Source organism: Cupressus sempervirens, chromosome 11, assembly GCF_028749045.1.
Source record: "Cupressus sempervirens isolate cs-2001-9-10 chromosome 11, ASM2874904v1, whole genome shotgun sequence".
NCBI classification, from domain to species: Eukaryota; Viridiplantae; Streptophyta; class Pinopsida; order Cupressales; family Cupressaceae; genus Cupressus; species Cupressus sempervirens.
Window position 1 is genome coordinate 375,630,819 of NC_143128.1, and position 19,464 is coordinate 375,650,282.

A 19,464-nucleotide genomic window follows, 5' to 3' on the forward strand; every position below is an offset into this window, starting at 1 on the left:
AGTTAAACCTTCGAAGAAATTGGTAGGAAACCAATGAAAATAGGAGTAGCACTTCCTAGAATCCACCGATGCAATCGTCGATGAGAATCTTTAACAAATTGAATGATGTTTCACTCTTCATCAAATCACAAGGCCACAGAAAGTGTGCTCATGCGAGACAAAAAGCTATGTAGACACAATCGGGTGATCTCTTCTCAAGCTCGTTATGTCAACAGAATTCTTATATTTGTAGCAAACACCCGAACTAAAAGATCGCACAACCAGAAACAACGCAATAAACCTTTGGCTCAATCACAATCTCATGAATAAAATTCACAAAACAATGACACATTTAGGCAAGAATAAGTACACTCTGAATGCTAGCACCAAAATTATAATTTTATTGCATAATAATGGTGGCCTTTGTTACATTTTACAATGGGGTATTTATAAGAAATCATCTCCTCAATTTGTGTTGAGAGTGAGAGATATCTTAATGCAATAAAATGCTTTAAAACTTAAAACAAACTAAATATATACAAACCAACAATCTAACTGGTGCTTAGAGGGACTCCATCCATATTTTATTCATTAATTGGATGCATGAGCCCTTTACATGTCAAAAAAAATGAAAGCATGAGAGAGAAAGTAGGAGGAAGCCATCAATCGAAGTAGAAGTGCATGGAGACACCAAAAATAGAAGTTGGACCTTCACTTGATGTGTGTAAGAGTTAACTTGCCATTAGAATGAGCTCTCAATGCATGGAAAGTGTTATTTTTGAAATTGGTCGTCAACTATCAGTGCACCTCTAAATTGTGGAGTTGTAGAGCTCAAAAAATGCAAAGTTGTGGACCTACATGAAAATGTGGAGCTGTGGACCTATGGACCTATGAAGCTATGGACTTGCGTAACTGCAGACTTGTGGACCTGTGTAGTTGCGGACCTACAGACCTTGGAAGCTCAATTTGCCAAAAAATCAAAGTTCTCAATTTTGAAAATGAATTTTGGGTTTTTCTCAAATGGGGTTTTAGATCATTTTTTGTATACATTCTTTTCCCTTTTTTGATGATTTACACCCTCTTTATAGCCAATTACTTTCATAAACTTGCACTCCCTTCGCTTCTTCAATCGAAAATCTCAAGGCACCTGCATTGAATCTTGTCCCCAATAGCTGCATAGGATGAGGAACTTGATTTTATTTATGTGTCCAACCTCTGTATCTTTAACCTTTGTCTTCTCTACACTTGTACAATCCTTCCTGGTGAGAAACCAAGTGATCGAGATTATCCAAGACGATCAAATGTTTGCAACTTTTTCATATTTTTTTGCAAATTTTTCTAGGCATTTTTAAATGACCTTTTTGGAGCTCTTTTGCTCAAAATTTCAAGTCAAAACCTTCATCGGTCTCTAAAATTGGGCAGCTGAAGACTCACTGTTTTAGGGATTGAAATTATATCTTTAGTTCTTCTTTCCAACAGTGTAAGTGGTTCTGAATTTTGAGGCCCGAATCAAAATTTATGATTCGACAAGTTGAGGATGCCATTTTTACCTACAAAAGAAGCAAACATTAGTCTGTAGAGTTAACAATGCATAGTAAAGACACACTAGCTACTCAAACAAAATTGAAGATGAATCCTAAAATCTGGCTAAGTCTGAAATCTTGAAGCCCTAAAATTTGGCTAAGTCTGGATTCTTGAAACCTTGTAATTTGGCTAAGTCTAGATTTCTAAAGCCCTAAAATTTCCTAAAATCTTTACTTTATCTTGGGGAGGTCTAAAACCTATCTCAAAAGATTCATCACATATATTAAAATATATCTTAAGTATATATATGCCAACTTATACTCAAACGATATATTTTAAACCCCTTTTATGGTTACTCAAACAAAATTGGAAGTGAAAGGGTGGCTTGGCAAGCACACACAACCTTTGGTGGCATGCATGCATGTTGGGCATGTGGCCCTTTGTGGCATGGCATGCACATGCATATTGGGCGTGCAACCCTTTGTGGTGTGCGCACTCCCCTTGGTGGCATGCACACACTCCCCTTGGTGGCAGTGCGCATGCACAACCTTTGGGAATGCGCGCGCATGCTTGGGGAAAGATGCCCTTGGAGGCATGCGCTCCCCTTGGTGGCATGCACACTGCCCTCAGCGGTGCATTTGATTTGATTTTTTTTTTTTTTTTTGGTTTCTTTTTTCAATTTTTTTTCAAATATTTGACTCTAAAATTCTAAAGTCTAATAAAACTCTTCTTCTCTCGACTCCCAAACTATGAGTTCGAGAGTCAAAAAAAGTAGGGGGTCCCCATTCCTAGTGAGGAATGGGGCATGTGTTGTGGACACCACAACAAGAACCTCTTGATGCAAAATTGACAGTTTGAAAAAAGATGTAAAATGAGCATCAAATTTGCTTCCAGTGGTCTAATTTGTTTCAAATTAGTGCTAGAGGGTGAATGAGTCAGTTTTGTAGTTCAGTTGTTTGAAAACAAATTTTATTTTAGCTAAACCCACTTCTGGGACCAACTAATTTGTAGTAAAATGATTAGAATTGCAAGTTTTGAAGGTTTTCAAAGTACTATAATTGGTTATAATTATATAATTACTTCAAAGTGTATAAGAATTTTAAACTTCAAGCTTTTATCATCATGAAGTAGCAAAACTTTTCATAGGAGAGGAAATTCTAATAACTCTTGCAAATTTTTAAATTGAAAAGTTTATAGTGAAGTGGTGGATGGATAGTTAGACAATGTTGGAGAGATTTTTTGGTTGATTCCATTGATAGTGTTCCATTTGAAGAACTCTCTTTTCATAAAGATTGATGAGGACAAGGAGAAGGCAATGGATCTTGGGGGGTAGTTTGTAGAGTATAGAGGAAGCCAAGGTTACTTATCATGATATTAAAACCATGGATCATTATTATTACATAAATCTTAACTAGATGCTTTTCTTACAATTGGTAGCAATACATTTCTTCATGGGGAAATTCCTTGCCAAAAAGGCCTATGACTAGGTAGCTATTAAGTATAATGGAAAAGAGGCAGTTAAAATTTTTTGATCCCTGCATTTACATCAATGAATTTCTTGCAGAACCTATTAAAAGGAAGATTGGAATTGCAAATTATTCAGTATTAGGTCACTCTTTCCATTATTGGCAACATTATCATGATTCTCACTCCAAAATGGAATATGTCATCCTTCTTCATATTGGATGTACAATTCAACTACTATGGCAAAACATTCAGACACTAAACCATTGTCTACGACTAGAAATTCTCATATGTCCATTTTTTGAGGAGCAAAGACAAGTGAATAATTCTTGGGTTTTAACTTAAATTCATCAATTGAATGAGTGACACACTCAGCCTTTGAAGCACACAAACATTCATTATTTAATCTCTACCACATAACAACTGATTTGGTGTTAAGAGAAGCCCATGGCATGGGGACTAGAAGGAACAAATTAGTAAAGAGTAGAGAAGAGGATAGTGTGGCAAAGTTGACCCATATTAGAAGGGAGAGGGACCTACTATCACAAATTAACTCAAAACCACATGCTCTTGTGTGGATGTGTGGCTACGTGATAGAGAGGAAAAGGAAAATTGGAGCCATGAAAAGAAGAAACTTGTAAGAGAAAAGGTGTCCATCAGCAAAGGCCGTTGCACAAAGGAAATCAAGGCAATGCCAAGGACAAAGGAGGTTAGCCCATGAACAAAGGAGGGTGCCCTATTTCTAAAGCACTCGGTAGGGGATATTCAAAGGAAGTCATCTGAAAAGGCCAAGAGCTTGCAGTTGTTGGAGGTGGTGATATAGCTACAAAGAAAGTTATATACCTCACCAAGTATGCTCATCATGTGCATTTGCTCATTAGAAAAGATAAATTGAAGGCATCAAAAGCAATGAAGGATAGGTTGGTTATGATGAATGTTTCACAGAATTTTCAATAATCCAAATGTAACTATCCACTTCAACAAGGAAGTTGTTGACATCATAGGCAATGAGAAAGGCTAGATATATGGTTTGTTACTGAAAAGTACAAATACGAGTAAATAGATGACACTGGATGTTAGAGGACTATTTTATGGGATCAGCCACACCCCCAACAACCAATTACGACAAGGGAAAGTTGAACTAGATGCTTCTAGTTATGTGGCTGTGAAATGTGGAGTGAACACTTTTGTGGAAGGTGTCTTTGTAGCTAGTAATTTACAAGACCATGAATGGAGACAGGTAGTAATAGCAACTAGATTAGGCTATATGGTAGCTCTATTTGTTGAATGTTATCTTATGAAGAATAATCTTCTTGTTGAATTCCATTAGCCTAAGACTAAAGAGCTGAAGAAATTTATCATAGAAAGGGATGTACAAATGTGTTTTGATATCACATTAACCAAGTACAAGGGTCAATATGGTTTGCACAAACTATATCATGACAGCCCATGCTTGATATGTGTGCTTTACACTTATCTAACATGTGGGCCTTGTCAAATTCTCAAGCCCATTATCAACAATCTCATTGATGAATTTGACAAGGATGATCAATTTGTCGAGATTGACATAGAAGAGGATCTAGAAATCACACAACATTGCTAGACCAGGGCATGGAACTCCATGAGCAGATTCTAGGAAAGAAATATTTGAGCCTAATTTTGTCATGGCTCTAGCCCTCATCGACATGTATGCAAAGTGTAGAAACATACAGAAGGCATGGGTTGCGTAAAGCCAAGTTGTGTGGAAATACTTCATAGGTTTTTATCCCACATACATAATTTCATGAATTTTTTTTTTTTTTAAATACACTCCCACTCAAAATGCATCATGTCTAAGGACATTGAGCTTTTTGAAAGTCAAGGCTCATAGGTGGGGCCCAAAGTGAGTAAGTGCCAGTTGGTAGGTTGCCTTAGGTAATATTGAACAAACATGCAAATCAAGGATATGATGTGGAGTTGGAGGCACTAGATCATGACACATGGATGATCCTACAGTAGGTGCTATGTTTCCAAGTGAAGATCCACACTAGATAACCATGGCAACATAGTGACCATCAAGGTGGCGATGACATGTCTAGCCAAGTAGCGATGATGTGGCACTGACATGGAATTGGTCAGTAGAGGAGTATGTCAAAAAATTTCATCAAAATTTGGTGGTCACCATGTCACCAGTAGAAAATGGGAGGATTTTTTGGCAGTGACATGGCAACCTACTGAAAAATCCAAAAAACTAGTGAGTATGGTGTGAGGCCCGCCCGAGGTCATTAACCAATAACATGATGACAAGTGGTGTTGTTCAAATGGTTGAGGGGATATAAGGAGATTTTTTAAAATAAAATAATATCCTCTAGTGTTCAGTCCAAAGATTCAAAAATATTTTTTAAAAGACTGACTTCCTATAGTTCAAACTATGGAAATGTCTAAATTTTTCAAATGCATTCATTTAAATTGATTGTTCATAGTCAGGAGTTTGAACTTCAAATGGTCACCACAGGGGTGTTTTTTATCTGAAATATGGACTTTAATATACTGTCAAAACCAAGAAGAGATGAGCTATCCATTTTTCAGGTCAATTTTTGCACAAGTGCTCATCAATTTGAGTTATACATGAATTTGTGATTTCTATGGTATTCTCAATAGAATGGGCTTTTTTCACCATGGAGCATTAAAATTAGTTGGGGGACCAACATTGAAGTCTGTTCAAGCCTAAATGAATTCTAAAAAAGTTTTTGTGCATCTAGAGTTCATTTTTTAACTAATTTTCACTTTTTCCTTGAGGTCAAATTTGATATCAAAATTAGTTATGATTTTCAATCAAATATCTCAGATATTTCTTGCTCTTTTAGGCCAAAATGACTGAAGATTTGATATGCAATTTTAGAGAGAGATAAGAGAGATTCTTTTCACTATTAGGAGAGGCAATTTCAAGTGGACACATCATCTTCAGATCAAATTTGGGAATTCACTTCCTCCTATATCATTCTCTTTCTTTCTCATTGTGTAGGTTCTAGTTTAGGGGAAGAAAAAGTTTCACTACTGTGATACCATTAGGGGTTCAGTTTTTCACTGTGAGACCATTGGTTCCTATTTTTGATATGTTTTCCCTATTGTTACACCACATGCTTTCAACAATTTCTCTTGTATGAATAGTAGTAGTGAAGATAAATATAGAAAGTTCAGATCTATTAGGTTTTTCTATGTTTTGATTTCATGCATATGAATGTATAATTTCAACAAAATGAATACAGTTGAGCAAAAAACTCTTTAGTTTCATTTTGATTCTCATCTCCTTCCTCTATTATCTAGAATATTTTATATTTAAGAGCAAAGAGCTTAAACTCATTGCAATCCCTTAAGGTTGAATGTTTAGATAAGTTTGTTATTGGAACAAAGAGCCAAGTAAATGCTTATTTACCTTGACAGGGTTTTAGGTTTCATTAGGAGGATATTCAATAAGTAGTGAGATCTTTATGAACATATATGTCTATTTACAAGGTAAATGGATAGATCAGATATTTGAATATATGAATATGTCTTAGGCATCCATATGTATGTGTTTGATCTATGGAATTTCCCAATAGATAAGGCACTGATTAGCTATAGGATTATTTGTTCTTACTGCTACATATTTGGGGTTTTGTTGAATTCAACATCATTAATCAATTGTTTTTCCCTTTTATGTTGAAGAGCTACAATAGAATGCCCTCACTCAACTTATGAATTGCATTTTTTTTCATTTAGCTACTTTAGATCTATGTTATCGCATGAGTTAATAGGAGAAATAGGGGTTAAATTTGCTTGATAGATTCAAAAATATGTTTTTTGCACTAGTACCATATTAATTGAATTTGAGGTCCACCCGCCTAGGTTTTACAGAGCCTAAAGTAGAAGAAGGGTCTTGCTTTATAGTTGGCTCAGTGTTTGAAAGTACATGTTAAGGATGGGAGTTAGCTTCCCTTAGATGTATCTTATTCTCATCAAGGTAATTTGAAACCCATAACATTTCAAAACACTAACAAAATGGTGACTCTGCTGGGGAGATAAGATGGCAATGCATTTTGTTAAAAGGATAAGAATCTCTGGCGATTAATTGAATATTTCAGTCCTTAGACAATAAATAGCATTTTTTGAATCTGTGTGATAGACAAACCTTGAGAATTTGAAGAAAGATTCAATACAGTAAGTATGAATTTTCTATAGCAGTAGGGTTGTGAGGTGTTTTCCATTTCTCTACTGAATATTCATGTCTCCTAGTAAGTTTTTATCCATTTGCAATTGTAACTTTGAGGTTGAACGTAAATTGTGTTGTTACAAGTGTTTATCTTTAGTCAATTCAACCCGATTTTGTTCGAAAAAATGCTGTTGTAAAATCAGAGTCAAGAATCAACATAAATTTGTATTCCCTTTTCCAAGTTTGTAAATCTACAAGAGTGGTTTGATGGTTTCTCCTACATCTGAAGGTCCGGTTAAGATTTGTCAAGTGATGAATTATGTTTTATTTATCACAAAGTGTGACTAGTGACTCTCAAATCTCTATACCAATTTGTTCCTAGTTGATCTCATTGTAATATTTTCAAGGATTTTCAATTGTATAGGTAGATCTGAAACTTTTGATAGTGTCTTGAAAAGGAAGTTTAAATTCTTGATAAGCTTTAAAGTGTTGTTTGCAATCTACTCTTATAAAACATACAAGCATACAAAATTGAATCACAGTAGTGATTTCTTTATCCTCTAGCAAGGAGGTGGTGGCTCTATGAAGTTTTTATCAATGGTGTGAAGGATTTTCAGTATGCACCCATGTCAAAATCAGCAGATCAAAGTCTTGCATCAGCACTTGAGCTATTTTGATTTTCATGTTTCTCTTTCATGAAAGTCAAGTTGTTAAAATTGGTTGCCTCTATTCAGTGATTTTCAGCACTAGAAGGAAGAGGTAGAAGTTAAAATTTATGATGGAGTGAAATCTCAGATATAAGATTAGTTTTCCAAATTCTAAAAGTTTAGAGACTATAAGTAATAATATTACTATGTTGAATAGATTGATCTATAGTAAGATTTTCAATGCCTTAAGAATTGAAGTACGACGTACTCAAGGTCTAAATGCCCAACAATGTTATCTAAATATTAAATCAATAATCAGAAAGATGCCTTTTCATTGTAGACCCAAGGAATCTTCCATGTCTAGTGTTTTCCTTGATGTTCTAATGCCTAATTCAATCAATTGGCTAGCACCTATAAGATTGCAAATAATTTTGCAAGTTGAAAGATTCATTGAAGAGATGGAAAGTAATAATTATAGAATTCATGATCTATCTCCTAATGATAATGATAGGTATGCTAAATGTCAAGGTAGAAATGAATATAATGAATCCATAGAGAAGGATGATTTGTCTTCTGAATGTGAAGAGAAGGATTCAAATGTCAATGAATTAGGTAATTATAATCAGCATGAGGAAGATGGATATGAAAGTGAAAATAAATTTTGTTATAGTGAATATGAAGTTGAAGAAAGTTATAACAGCAGTAGAGATAGTGATTGCCGTAATGAGAAACAATTTCGTACTAATGTTGATTTTCCATATTGTTATACTAATACATTTGTTGTTATGAATTCTTCATGTCCTTTGGATAATAATCACAACCGAGAGAAGATTTGTGAGGTGGTCTTCTTGAGCCTTGATGAAATTTCAGATTTGTTGGGCCATGATTTTGAAAAGAATGTAAATATTTCTAAGGATTCTCATATTTTCCATCATAATATTTTTTCATTCAGTCAAGTTACTTCCCCAAAGTTTGATGTAGAAAGAGATGTAGAATCTGAATGATCTTTATCAGATTTTGGAGGTGTAGATGACAGTACCTCAAATGTCTTTACACATGATGACTTGTTAGATGTGAGGGATGCTAGTGAAAAGAAGTTTGTACTATTTTAGATTCTTCTCATGCCGATCTTGCTGAAATTTGTTTTGATGTTTCATATGATGAAGAGGAAAATGATGAAAGTGATCAATCAGATTATAGATTTTCTTTATATACTGATAAGTCTTGTAAAGATAAGTTCAAGGTTTATTCCAACATTTAGTTAGATGAAGAAAATGATTGTGATCAACATAGTTTAGATCAGCACTTTCAAAATGAGTTTTCATGCTTGGTAGCTAATCAGTTGCTTGAGGAATGTGAAAAGCTTTTAGTGAAAGATAAATCTGATTTAGTGAATGACATGACTGTAAGTAGGCAACAATCAAATTTCACATACTTTTTGTAGCTAGTCCATGACCCCATTCGACCCATTGCATCATGACATGTGTCCCTAGGGGTCCTAGGACCCCTAGGGACATAGGGTAATTGATGTTATGTGTTGAATGGGGTTGTAGGCTAGTCCATGGCCCCATTCAACCTATTGCATCATGGCATTTGTCCCTAGGGGTCCTAGGACCCCTAGGCACATAGGGAAATCGATGTTATGGAGACAATGGTGTCATAGGCTAGCCTAGGACTCCATTCAACATATTGCATTTTGAAAAGTGTTCCTAGGGCCCCTATGACCCATAAGGACATAAGGTAATTGATGAAATGTGTTGAATGGAGTCGTAGGCTAGCCCATAATGCCATTTGACCCAATGCATCATGGCAAGTCTCCCTAGAGGTCTAGAGTATTGATGCAACATGTTAAATAAAGTCATGGGATAGCCCATGACCTCATTCAGCCCATTACATCACAACATGTATCCCTAGGTGTCTGTGGACCCCTAGGGACATAGGGTAATCAATGTAATGGGTTGAATAAGGTCATTAGCTAGCCTAACACCCTAGTTTAACCCATTGCATTGTGACATGTGTCCCTAGGGGTCCTAGGACCCCTAGGGACATAGGGTAATCAATGCAATGGGTATAATGGGATCATAGGCTGGCCCACAATCCCATTCAAACCATTGCCTTATGACATGTGTCCCTATGGTTCCTAGGACCCCTAGGGACATAGGGAAATTGATACTATGGGTCAAATAGGTTTTAAACTAGCCCATGACCTCATTGGATGCATTACATTAGGACATGTGTCCTTAGGGGTCATAGGACCCCTAGGGACATAATACAATCGATGCAATGGGTTGAATGGAGTTGTGGGAAAGCCCACAACCTCATTTAACCCATTGCATCATGACATGTGCCTCTAGGGGTCCTAGGACCCCTAGGGACATAGGGTGATCGATGCTATGGGTTGAATGTGGTTGTAGGCTAGCCCATAACCCCATTGAACTCATTGCATGATGACATGTGTCCCTAGGGATCCTAGGACCCCTAGAAACATAGGGTAATATATGAAATGAGTCAAATGGCATCATGGGCTAGCCCATGACCCCATTCCACCCATTGAATCATGACATGTGTCCCTAGGTGTCCTAGGACCCCTAGGGACATAGGGTAATTAATGTAATTATTCCAATACGGTTGTAGACTAGCCCACGACCCCATTTGACCCATTGCATTGTGACATGTGTCCTACAAATATAGAATAATAGATCCTATAGGTTGAATGGGGTCATATGCTTGCCCATGACCCATTCAACCCATTACATTAGGACATGTATTCCCAGAGGTCCCAGGACCCCTAGAGACATAGATTAATTGATGTAATGTGTCAAATGATGTCATGGGCTAGCCCAAATTGATTACCTTAGGACCCTTAGGGACAAATGTCACGATGAAATGGGTCAAATAATGTCATGGGCTAGCCCACGACCCTATTTGATCCATTTCATCATGACATGTGTCCCTAGGGGTCCTAAGTTAGTTAATGCTATGAGTCAAATGTGGTCATAGGCTAGCCCACAACCCCATTAGACTCATTTCATTATGACATGTGTCCTTAGGGGTCCTAGGATGCCTAGGGGTGTAGGGTAATCAATGCAATGGGTTGAATGGGGTTGTGGACTAGCCCATTAGCCCATTTAACTCACACATCATGAAATGTATCCTTAGGGGTCCTAGGACCCTTAGGGACATAGGGTAATTGATGTCATGGTTCAAATGGGGTCAGTGAGCTAATCCATAACCCCATTCAACCTATTACATCACTACATGTGTCCCTAGGGGTCTTAGGACCCGTAGTCACATAGGGTAATCGATTCAATGGGTTCAATGGGGTTGTAGGCTAGCCCATGACCCCATTTGGACCATTGCATAGTGACATGAGTCCCTAGGGTTAGGACCCCTAGGGATATAGGGTCATTGATGCTATGGGTTGATTGGGGTCATAAGCTAGCCCATGATGCAATTCAACTTATTGCATCATGACATATGTACCTAGGGGTCATAGGACCGCTAGGGACATAGGTTTATTAATGTTATGGGTCAAATGGGGTTGTGGGATAGCTTAAGACCCCATTCAACCCATTACATCATGACATGTTTCCCTAGGTATCTGAGGACCCCTAGGGACATAGGGTAATCAATGTAATAGGTCGAATGGGGTCGTAAGCTAGCCCAAGATCCCATTTGACCCATTGCATCATGATAGTTGTCCCTAGGGCTCCTAAGACCCCTAGAGATAGCATAATCAATGCAATGGGTTGAATGGTGTCGTGGACTGGCTCATGACCCCATTGGACACATTACATCATGACATGTGCGCCTAGGCTTCCTAGGACCCCTAGGGACATAGGGTAATCAATGCAATGGGTCAAATTGGGTTATGGGCTAGCCCACAACCCCATTAAACCTATTACATTACAACATGTATCCCTAGGGGTCTTAGGACTCCAAGGGACATAAGGTAATTGATGTTATGGGTTGAATGGGGTATTTGCTAGGTGACAACCCCATTCGACCCATTGTATCATAACATGTGTCCCTAGGGGTCTAAAGACCCTAGAGACATAGGTTAATTAGTACAATGGGATGAATGGGGTTGTGGGCTAGTCCACGACCACATTCAACTTATTGCATTACAACATGTATCCTTAAGAGTCCTAGGTCCCCTAATTGGTGAAATGGGTCTAATGGGGTTGTAGGAAAGCCCACGACCCTATTCAACCCATTGCATCATGAAATTTGTCCCTAGGGGTCCTAGGACCCTTAAGGACATAGGATCATCGATGCGAATGGGGTCATAGGATCGCCCACTACCTCATTTAACCCATTGCATCATGACATGTCTCCCTCAGGGTCCCAGGACCCCTAGGGACATAGGGTAATCGATGCTATGGATCGAACAGTGTCATAGGCTAGCTCACTACCCCATTCAACCCATTGTATCATGACATGTGTCCTTGAGGGTTATAGGACCCCTAGGGACATAGGTTAATTAATGCAATGGGTTGAATGGGGTCATAGGGTAGCCCACAACCCCATTTTACCCATTTCATAATGACAAGTGTCCTTAGGGGTCCTAATACCCCTTCAAACATAGGGTAATGGATGGAATGGGTAAAATGGGGTTGTGGACTAGCTCACAACTACATTGGACCCATTGTATCATGAAATTTGTCCCTAGGGGTCCTAGGACCCCTAGGGACATAGGGTAATTGATGATATGGGTTGAATGGGGTTATCAGCTAACCTATGACCCTATTTGACCCATTACATTGTGACATGTGTCCCTTGGGGTCCTCAAACCCCTAGGGACATAGGGTAATCAATGCAATGGGTCAAATGAGGTTGTAGGCTAGCCTACGACCCCATTAACCCAGTGCATTGATTACCCCAGCCTACAACCTCATTTCTATATAATAAAAATAATAAATTACTATTATATGATAATAATAATATATGACTATATATTAAATATATTACTAGGTTATATATTCATAATAATAATCATATATTACTATATTATATTTAATAGTAATAATAATATATGATAGTTTTTGATTTGTAACACTTGCCCAAATGATTTCCCTCCAAATTTTGGGCAATCATTTCAGGTAGCCGATATCATATTTGGTATTCAATATTGAATTAGCTACCCAATAATATTAGATACCTGATATGGGATTGTATACCTAGTATGGGATCATTATCTTTTACAAGTAGACTGTTCCCAAAATATTCTTTGTAATTGCAAACCCAACAATCACGTTTTTTTGGGCCATTTTCACAAGTTTGGAGAAAAAAAATTTTTGGGGCCCATTTGACCGAAAAGGTTGCTACAAGTTCTAATTAGGTTTTTGGTATTTTCATTTGAATGGGCAGCAGTAAACGTCAAAAGGATAAATGCAAAAGGAAGGTATCGAATGAAGACATTGCAACATATAGGGGAAGGGACAAGGTAAATCACCAAAGGAAGAGACAAGTTATGTTAAATGCGAATCAAGTTGATGATGTATTGATCGAAGGAGAAATCATAGAGTCAAAAAATGACTATGTTAAGTTAGAGAATGAAAATTTACCAATTGATAATGATAATGTCTAGATTAAAAATTTGGAGAATGAAAATTTACAAGCTCATAGTTTAAATGCCATAATTGACCATGTCAAAAATAAAAATGCATAGGAACATTACATATCTCCTAATTATAATTGATATGAAGGTCCTAGAACACCAAAATGTATAATTGAAATTGACAAAATGATTATTATTGATTTGGAAGGAAAAAATCACAAAGAACCATTCGATTATGGCCTTCAAAACTATATAAGATGTTTTTTGGCAACAAGACATTAGTGGACCAATGTTAACTTTTTATGCACTTATTAAAGATGCAAAATATGAGACCTATGCTTTCCAAATTGAAGATTTGTGTCAATAAGAAAATGGAAAGAAATTCCATTATTGTGAAGAATATTTTCAGTGCTCTCAATAGCATTGGGAGAAATAGTAGGGAGAAGGATAAGGGGGTTACTTGAAGGGTTATTACAACCTCTTTGGTAAGTCATCATTTGAGAAAGGGTAGATATATGCGACAAACTTGTACTGACTTGAACCTAAATTGTACTACTTTGAGAAGAGAATTTACTAGATGAGAGAGATTTGAAAATTCTCTTCAAAATGATACATGGGCCTTTGGTGGTATACTTCCACATTTTGATAAGAAGCTAACCGATGATGTGAAGCAAGAAATTACATAGTTTTGGCACTCTAGCTCAAGAGTATTACCCAATGCTATAGATGTGTTGAAGTTAAGAATTGGAATTAGAGACCACACAACACATCCTAAACATTTTTTGAAGAGGAGACAAAGAATGTTGTTCAAATAATTTAGAGAGAGTCATCCAAGATTGCATATATCACAAAGAGATTTTGAATTATTGAAGCCATTTTATTGTGTGCCACTTAAAATTTGAAATACATGTTGTTGCAAATATCATGTGGACTTTTCTATGCACCATGAACTATTATGGTCCATCCATTCTAGTTTGCATAGTAAAGAAATGTTGGATAATTGTGGTGCTAGTGGCTTCCAAAATCATCAAGAGACTTGATAGATCAATTTTTATGTCCTAGAGTTGATGGTTATTTCTTTTATAGAAATGTTTACTTCAATGAGAAGTGTTCAACATATGGTGGATTATCCAAGTTTGACACATGTTTCCATGATGGGTGAAAATAAGATCTTGAGAGGACAATTGTAAAAAAATTCATACATGAAATGGTGAAGCACACATTGAAGTGTGGAGGTGAGGGCTCTAGATGTGAATTGGTTGTAAAAGAAATCAATGTTGCTAGTTTTATTTTAGATTTCAAGAAAAATCTTTTGTACAAGTATGCAAGGCATAATCATATGTCTTAGTGGTTGGATCAAAAATTTAGAATGTGTAAGGAGACTTTTCCCATTGGCACTATTATATTAGTTTTTGACTTTGTAGAAAACTACACATTCTAGCCCTAGAATTAGACATAATATTATTATTGCAACTCCATTAAAATTTTTATTTTTGTCCTTATAACATATAGGCATGCCCCTAATAGTGCAAAAAATAATTGGAAGATTATTAAAGAGTACCATTTCTACATGAGTGAAGATAGATCACACTCTCATGAGCTTCTCAACATTGTTTCAAAAATTATTTTGATTAAACTTACAAGATCATGACATTTTCTATGGATAGATATATCATTTGGTTAGATAATTGTACAAGTTGATTCAAGAATGCTCACATGTTTTATTGGTTGTGTATGATGCACATAGAGAGGGGGGTGCCTCATATTTAGAGTTTTCTTCAGTCCAATCATGGGAAAGGGAACATGATGGATCGGGGGCATGTGTGAAGAGAGCTCTAGTTAAGGAGAAATTAAAGATTTTAGGAGCAAAGCTTCTTGATGCTCTATCATTGTTGATTGGTGTAGTTCAATATTATCATAGGGGGGCTCTTGATTTAGTAGTACATATGTTCTTTTGGTTGGTTGAGGAAGGGTCCATAGGTGATAGATCAAATTGTATTACTGTTAGTGACTCATAAAAAATGCATTCATTCTGGAGGTCTAATTCTAGTACATAGACCATTTGGACACGATAGTTAGCTTGCTTTTGTCCTAGTTGTTTTCAATGTGATTAGGATTACTTTGAGTCAAGTGAGTGGGTTGATACATGGGCTCCAAATTATCTTACATTATTTTCTATCATATGATATATAAAAAATGATGATATGGAAAGTTTGATTAAGCATAACCATCGATCAAATCTTCTTTAGCCAAGACATATCTTTGCATTGGTTCCACCATAGGGGAATGATGGAAAATCAGATTATTGGTTAGTAAGTTGTGTAAGAGGTAAATAAAATCTTGCACAACCAATCATAGATGATTATGGATTCACATATCCTATTGGTTCAGTTTTTGTTGTAGGAACATGGCTACATACATACATGCTTAGAAGGAATGGAATTCCTATATTCAAAGACTATCAAAAGCACAAAATAATTCCCATATATTTATATCTTATTATAGAAACAAATGTGAATATTATGAAGTATCAAGAAAGACCAAAAATAAAATAAATTTTTACCATTACTAATGTTGATCATGAAGCACTATTGGAGACCCTAAAATAGAGAGAAGACCCTATGGGAACATTTGACTAGGTATATTTACATCTGATGTTCTTTTATTCATAATGATTCTATGAACCAATGATTATGTTGTTTAATACAATTATGTACTAATATTTTTTATGATATTGGAATGTAGGTGTATCATGAAGAGTATTCATGCATGAAGATAAAAACTAAATAAGGAGCAGAATGAAGAAAAATCTATTCTATTTTTGACACTATGATTTTTGGTAGTTTTGTATTGATGTAATAATGATGAAACACTTCTGATATTGTAAATGTAAATTTGTTGATTTAATATAAGAAATAAGGATATTTTTACTTAATGTAACTAATCTGGAGGGAGCTAAAAAAATAATATTTTTACTTAATACTAGTCGTAGTGACAACCTTGTTCTAACTGCAATTATCCTCCAACATTCACAACCACCCCATACCAAAGAGTCTCCAAGGTGCTCTAAGTGTGTTTCAAGGTATATCTTCTGAGGGTCATAACTTAGACCTTGTTGCAGATATCAGTAAAAAATTGAGTGCTAAAGGATGGTCATGTTGAGGTCTACAATAAACCTATCTCATTTTAGAGAGATCACATTCCATTTGGATTCGATACATTAATCTTTCTCAATGCCAAAGTTTACAGTGCGCCTCAATTTTATTGATATTTTAAACTACTAGGCAACAAAATACTTGATACCAAGATGGTGAAGAGAAAATTAGTCTAAGGATTAGTTATTTCCTATGCTCAACTAAGAAGTCCTCAAATCTGGAACCAACTTCAACAAAATCATAAATATTTTCTATTCTTTAGGTTCTACAAAACCAAGGCTAGTGCACCTAAGGGATAAAAGGGTTCAAAACTAGATATCATCTTTACACTTCACTCTCTTAATGATATTCATTCATAGTACTTATCCCTTATAGCAGATATTTGGTCATAAATCTTCTTAGATTTATATATAATTTTGGGTAATAATATATAACTAATAGATAGAAATTAGATGCAACCAAGTACTGACCAGCTATGATACTCTTCATACATCAAAGTAAAATTGATTTGATTTTTGAGATTTTCCTTGATGCCTATTCATGATCTCGTCATATCTAAACTAAAATAATTGATTAGTGCCTCATTCATTGGGATTTAGAGTCTATCCAATTACTTTGATCTAATTGATTGCATTACAATCAATATTATTAGCAATTTTTCCTAAATTGCATTCTTATGAATATCCTTCTTACTACCTAGAAATCCTATAATATCACTGAAACATTTACTTAATTCATTGAATTAAAAGCAATAGAAAAATGATATACAACCTCTCCTAGTTGCATTAAATTGAATAAGCTTTTCCCATACAAACTCAAGATAACCAGTCAGTAACAATGGAGATAAGATTTAGAGAAAATATACATGGTGGTGATTCATCTTTGTATTAATTTTCATTGAAAATTATATAACATTGGAATAAAACATAGAACAACTCAAGACAAGACATCATGATCCTTAAATGTTAATGTATCTTCAGATTTGTAGAGAAAAATACATTACAAAATTGACATCAAGAAAACTAGACCAAATGTAATCCTAGCAAAAACTAAAAATTACATAATAGTTTGGACCCTTTCTCTAGCCTTGGGATCTCATTTATATAGCATGAGATGCAACAAGCTTCAGGCCTAGAAAAAAATGATAGATGTTCTTAAGATAGAAAGATATTTACAAAAAGTTACTATCACAAAAGGAAAAATTTGGTGCAATAGAATGATTTGCATCATGAATACTTTTTTTGTGGGACCACTTCTACTGCAGCTTCTTTTTTGGTAAGGAGTTTTTGATTGGCCTATGATGTAATTATCATTCCTTGAGGTGTAAGATCATTGGATTTACCTGTGATAGACTAGGTTTTGATGTTTGGAGGTTGAGATTAATTTGTGGTTCTCTATCCAAGTCATTATGTTCTAACAAACTAATAGTTACACTTAATTATCCTATTGCCAAGTCATCAATTTTAATTTTTGTACCTATTGCTGTAGTTGATTATTTTTCTTTATCCTCTTCTTCTTTAACTGATGAATCAATTATTCATGGCTCATCTTGGCCCATCTCGTCTTTATCAGTTTCACCAAGCACTAACTATTTTAAATGTACAAAATATGCCATCCACTTGTCAAAAAGTGTGTCATCTAGCTAATTAAAACTCAATAATTCATGTTGGTTCTTTAGAAAAATTCTCCTAATTTATTTATTTCAACAAATTCTTCCCTGAGAGAATTAAAGAATATTTGAATTTTAACAACTTCCTAAGTTTTTTTTTCCCCACCATAAATGCCCCTTTTCATTTATGACCCCATTACTTCTAAGGCATAACAAATCATCTAATTCTTTGGCCCATTCTTCCTTATCATTTAATTTATCTATTTTCCTAAGTGCATGGGGGAAATTTTCAATTTTTTTAGCAAGATACTTTGAGAAATAGATCATGATTCTCTTCTACATTACAACCCTCTTATCATCAAAATCAAAGAGATCATTAGTCATGTCAAAAGTTTTTTCTATCTATTCACAAGATAGAATAATGATTGAAAACCATAAAAGAGTGACATCTTTATCCCTGCTATTCCATTTATTTAGAATCAGCTTCAAAGAATCCTCACTAATTTTTATCTCATTCCACATGTCCATTATCTTTACCAATTACTCATTAAATATAGGCCAATCAATCTTATCTACTAGATACATGATTGTTTTTAAAAAAATTTCCTCATTGGTCATTCAATTCCACATATAATGGCCAAATTTTTTTCTTCTCCTCTTCAAACTCCTCTATTGTATAATATTGAGGTCTTTGTGGGGTATCTGATAGCTCTATACGAGGCGTTAATTTCAAAAGCTCAATTAGAAGATGAGGATAAGTAATCCTAAGTTTTCTAGATTGTACTTGATACCTTGCCATCTTATTTTCAAGCTCCATTCTCTTATGTACTTCTTTATTGTAAGCATCTAGAACCTACTCATATTTTTCTTGCAGTTCTAATTTTTTCTTTTTCTCCTTCCTAGTTGTATCTAATGTGAGGTTAGTTTTTCCAACATTAAGCTCTATGGCCTCATCATTTAAAGTATCTTCCACCCTGTTAACAATCAAGCTTCAAATCATTTATGCATCATCAAGCTGAGAAAAATTGGCTTTGGATCCTCTTTTCATAGACCAAATTACCAAGGTAGCATGATCTTCTCTAAATTTATCACTTTTATCCTCTTTTCTCACCCTTTCTTCTACACTTAACTTCTTGGTAATAGTATTAGAAGCCATTGCATCTACAATATGAAAATTTGGTAAAAGAAAAACCCTAGATGATCTTATCATTCTTCTTCCCTCTTTAGGGGTTAAATTTCTAAATTCTTGGATCATTTCCTCTTTTATTTGATCTTGTAGAGTTGCCTCTTCCATTTTTGGGTGCTCTTCCTTTCTCCTGTTACACTTATCCTCAAATTGTTCAATGTAAGTTCTC

At 35.4% G+C, this 19,464-nt stretch overlaps 1 pseudogene; it reads left to right on the forward strand.

The window, feature by feature from the left end:
* Positions 1 to 1,933: 1,933 nt before the first annotated feature.
* LOC149529627 (NADPH-dependent thioredoxin reductase 3 pseudogene) lies at positions 1,934 to 12,145 on the forward strand (annotated as a pseudogene).
* The last annotated feature ends 7,319 nt before the right edge of the window (positions 12,146 to 19,464 follow it).